This window comes from Mustela nigripes, chromosome X (assembly GCF_022355385.1).
Source record: "Mustela nigripes isolate SB6536 chromosome X, MUSNIG.SB6536, whole genome shotgun sequence".
NCBI classification, from domain to species: domain Eukaryota; kingdom Metazoa; phylum Chordata; class Mammalia; order Carnivora; family Mustelidae; genus Mustela; species Mustela nigripes.
Genome location: NC_081575.1, coordinates 104,771,503 through 104,776,451, shown reverse-complemented (window position 1 = coordinate 104,776,451; position 4,949 = coordinate 104,771,503). Strand labels below are relative to the sequence as shown.

General features: G+C 46.3%; 1 non-coding gene across 1 annotated transcript; it reads right to left on the bottom strand.

Moving 5' to 3' along the window:
* Positions 1 to 636: 636 nt before the first annotated feature.
* On the bottom strand, positions 637 to 738 carry LOC132007929 (U6 spliceosomal RNA). The gene has a single exon (XR_009401482.1). It is a non-coding gene; the product is annotated as a U6 spliceosomal RNA (small nuclear RNA).
* Positions 739 to 4,949: the final 4,211 nt, after the last annotated feature.

The window sequence follows — 4,949 nt, the reverse complement described above, 5'->3', positions numbered from 1 at the left end:
GCAGGCTCCCTGCCGAGCAGAGAGCCGGATGCGGGACTACATCCCAGGTCCCTGAGATCATGACCTGAGCCGAAAGCAGCGGCCCAACCCACTGAGCCACCCAGGCGCCCCTTGAATCTTAATTTTTAATAGGGGTGTGGATTCCAATATATTTATCATGATGACTAATACGTTTTTTATTATTCATGTCCTATTTTTTATGCTTTCTTTAAAAAAAAAAAGATTTATTTGAGAGAAAGAGAGAGCATGAGCAGGAGGAACAGAGAGAATCTCAAGCAGACTCCATGGTGAACGTGAAGCCCAACCTGGGGCTTGATCTCAGGGCTCTGAGATCACCACCTGAGCCAAAACCCAGTCAGACACTTAACCGACTGGGCCACCCAGGCATCCCTTTTTATTCTATCTTTAATGTTTCCTTATTTTTTAAATTTCTGTACATTACTGAGTACTTATTAAGATAAGTGTACTCTTAATCCCCTTCACCCATTTAACTCATGTCCCTCTCACCTCCCCTCTAGTAGCCATCAGTATGTTCTCTATTGTTAAAAGGCTGGTTTTTGGCTTGTCTCTTTTTTTTTTCTTGTTCATTTCTTTCATTTCTTAAGTCTTACACATGAGTGAAATCATACGGCATCTAAAAATATGGAACGCTGCATGAATCTGTGTCATCCTTGCACAGGGACCGTGCTAATGTCTGTATCATTCCAATTTTAGTATTTGTACTGCTGAAGCAAGTAGAATGTACACAGTATTTTAACAGCTTTCAACAACTGCTAAGAACATGCCAAAACGACTTAGGAACCAACCTAGAGAAGTTTCCCCTAGTCCCAGTTGGGATAATTTGAACATCAGTAAGAATAACTGCAGTGGATTGAAACACGTGGAGTATGTTTTTGAATCATGAGTTTATAATACTATAAAACAAACTTATTTTTCACCTTTAAAAAAAAAAAAACCTGATTGAAGTATGGACTTCCAAAATGGTGGGGTAAGGTCAGTAGACATCCTGTGACATTTGAGCCATGAACTGCTTCCCACTGCGCAGCTGAGTCTGATGGATTCCATTTCCTCCCGGCACCCAGTCGAGGGCTATGGTTTCACTCCAGGAAAGGCAGGCCATCAGCATCTCTCAGTCCCCCAACTCTGGGTTGCAGAAGCTATACCCAGGTAGGTTCAAGGCAGAGGACTGGAGGTCCCATTCCTGTCCAGCCTCCACTGTGGGGCAGAAGTTCTACTGCATGAGCAGTAGGCTGCAGAACAGGGACCTGATCTCTCCTGCTCCAGCTTGCTCACAGGCAGAGGTTCCACGGCTGGAGGAGCAGGACAAGAAGGCTAGGGGCCACTGTCCCCAGAAGAGAGACTCTCTCTTTCTTCCGGAGGGGACTGGGCTGCGATGCCGTGAGTGCGGAGCTTCGTGTGCCCATGTGGAAGGAGGCGGTCCGCTACAGCGTGGGATGGAAGAGAGCTGAGGCCGCTGGAGGGTAAAGGCGGCCTGGCCACATCGATGGAGTTCCTGAACGCAGTCAAGCCCAAGGCCCGCACCATGGCTTTCCCTGGAGCGCCGTGAACTTCAGATGAGGGCGCTCACAGGAAGCACCAAGCAGCGTGCAGAGCACAAGGGGAGCCCTCAAGAATGGACGGGTTTGCTCCTGTCGTCACGACTGCAGGGCTTTCTGCCGTGGAGAGTGGTCGTTGGAAACTGTCGCCCAGCTGTGTCGGTGCCTTGGGAGGTAATTCTCCCCGAGGTGTGGGGAGCTCTTCCAGTTTGCAGGTAGAGATGTGCCTCAGGCTTCAAAACCTTTTCTGCAGAAGCTCCTTCCTGAGCGCCTCTCTGGGCTGGGAGCAGCGGGTACCTGTCCGCCTCGGCCCCGATCTCTCCGTTGGGTCCCCGGGGGGCGCGGGCGCGGGGGCCGGTCCTCCCCTCCCCTCCCCCGCGGTTGCCCCCCTGCCCTTCCCTCAGCCCTCCTGGGCCGCGTGTGAGGCTCGGGGGGAATAAAGGACTCTGAGCCCCCGGCTGCCCCCCCCCCCGCCCGGCGGCGCAGGCCGTGGGTTCCCGCCCCTTCCCGCTGCCACCGTCCTTCTAGCGGCAGCGCGGGCGGCTGCGTGCGTGTGCTGCGTGGCTTGCGGGCCACCGGCTGGAAGCCGAGCCCGCGGGAGGAGCCCCCGCGCGGCCCCGGGATCCCGGGAACCCCCGCTGCTCGGCGCCGAGGCCTGGCCCGGGAGCTGGTTGGAAATGCAGAGTCTCGGGCCGTCCTGGCCCCGCCGCTGCCGCAGAAGAGCCTGTTCACAGCACCCCCGGGGGTCGGGGGGCGGGGGTCGGGGGGCGGGGGTTGTGCGCGCATGAAGTTCCAGAAGCTCTGCTCCAGAGCCCGGCTCACCGCCCTGTAGCCCTTGTATAACGAATCCGTCGGTTGTGGCTGCTCACGGCGCCATTCTTTACAGCGAAGAGCGTCCCAGACTCCTCGGCAGACCGCCTCGTGCCAGGCTCTGGCTCGACCTCTCACTTCATTTTCATGTGAATTTTCCTCGACGTCGTGTCTTCACCGTCGAGTGGGGACCGCATTGCCGGCCACCTGAGTTCTTACACGCACACCTCACACTTGAAACCTGAATTTCACTCGGTCAGATTCCCGCTGTGTCCTTGGCTTACTTCACCTTTTCAAGAATTACGAAACTTTCCACATTTCTGCCAGCTGCTCCTTCCTGTTTTGTTCCCAATTTGGGGTGTTTGTTTCTATTTGCTTTATGTCTGTGTGCAAAAACAAGCAAAACACATTTGTGGTTCATGTAAACATAGAGCACAATTCAAACTTGTTCCATATGAGATTCTCTGATGAGAATTTTTTATATTCTGTAATTGGTGAGAATATGTTGCTTTAAACTGTAATGTTGAATTATCACTTCTTTTGTCATATTTATTTAATGTATTTTGAGGTGAAAAGTCATTATGTCGTGAAAAAGGAGTCTTTGTTTAAAATGTGGCAGATTTTTCAAGAGCTGCTTTAGCAAATGTTGCTAACTGAAAGATCATTCTGTAAGGTAGTTAGTTATGTTCTTGGCAAAAGTTAAAAAGTATGAGCACATCAAGAGTTAGCCAAGAAATGAGGATTTGGGAATTCTCTTCTTCTGCTGGAAGGAATATATATTAGCATAGTCATTTTGGAGAGTAATATTGAAAATGTGCCATATCCAGCAATGCCTTTTCCAGCAATTTTACTTCTTTATACTCCAAGAGAAACTCTTATAAATGTGGGCAAAGAGACATTTACCGGAGTGTACTAATGTTTCTTAAAGTGTATTGCTGTGTGGCCGGGTTGTCTATATATCACCTGGGCCTCTGGTTAAACTGCAGATTCCTTAGCTCTAGTGCCTAGCTACTAAAAATGAGAATTTCTCGGAAGTGAGAGCCAGCAGCCTGCCTCTTTAGCAAGATATTCCCTTGCAAATTTGAAAACCATTGCTGTTTTCTTAATCATAAGTGGTCTAGTTTTATTTATTCCATTTTTAATTATGCTAATTCTTTTAAAAATAAGTGCTATTATATTGTTCAGAGGGAAGTGAGAGGGAGGCAATCGAGTGTCTGTAATTCTTGCCCCACTCCAAAGATTCTGGGAAATGTAAAGGTAATGTTTTCTTCGTATGTTTATTTTTGTTTGTTTTTTAAACTTGCTATGGAAAATTTCAAATATATACACAATGAAAATAATGCATCCAACCCCAACGTGCCCATCGTCCAGAATCAATATTTGTCCTTTCATGGCAATTCTGTTTCATTTATATCCCCCACCCACTTCACCCTCAACCTCCCTCATTAGTTTGAAGGTCATCTCTGATAGCATATCATTCTCTTTATGAAGTATAGTCGACATACAGTATTACACTAGTTTTAGGTGTACAACATAGTGTTTCAGTGGTTCTATACATTACGAAGTGCTCATCACCACAGTAAGCGTAGTCTGTACCTGTCACCTTGTCATGTTATTACGTTATTATTGACTATATCCCCTGTGTTGTACTTTTCATCTCTGTGACTTATTTATTTTATAACTGGAAGTTTTACCTCTTAATCCCCTTCACCTACTATGCCCGTGCCCCCACCCACTTTCTTTCTGGCAACTACCAGTTTGTTCTCTATTACTTATGAGTCTCTTTTTGTTTTTTGTTTGTTCATTTCTTTTGTTTTTTAGATTCCGCCTGTAAGTGAAATCATGTGATATTTATTTCTCTCTGTCTGACTTATTTCACTTAACACAATACCCTCTAGGTCCCATCCATGTTGCTGCAATGGCAAAAATCTCATTCTTTTTTATGGCTGAGTAATATTCCATAATAGATACATACTCTAACTATCTATCTATCTCCTGCATCTTCTTTATACTTTGATCTATCAGTGGACACTTAGGTTGCTTCCATACCTTGACTATTATAAATAATGCTGCAGGGGCTCCTGACTGGCTCAATCAGCAGAGCATGTGACTCTTGATCTCAGGGCCATGAGTTTGCGTCCCCATATTGGGTGTAGAGCTTGCTTAAAATAAATAAACAAAATGTTTTTTAATAAAATAAATAATGCTGCATTAAACATAGAGGTGCATATATCTTTGCAAATTAGTGTTTTTATTTCCTTTAGGTAAATACCCAAAAGTGGTATTACTGTATCATATGCGATTTGTATTTTTAATTTTTTGCGCAACCTCCATACTCTCCGTCACAGGGGTTGCACTAATTCACAGTCCCACCAACAGGGCACAAAAGGGTTCCCTTTTCTTCACGTCCTTGCCAACATTTGTTGTTTTTTGTCTTTTGGGTACTAGCCATTCTGATAGATATAAGGTATCTCATTGTGGTTTTGATTTGCATTTCTCTGATGATCAGTAATGTGGAGCATCTTTTCATGTGGCTGTTGGCCATCTATAAGTCTTCTTTGGGAAAATGTTTGTTCAGGTCCT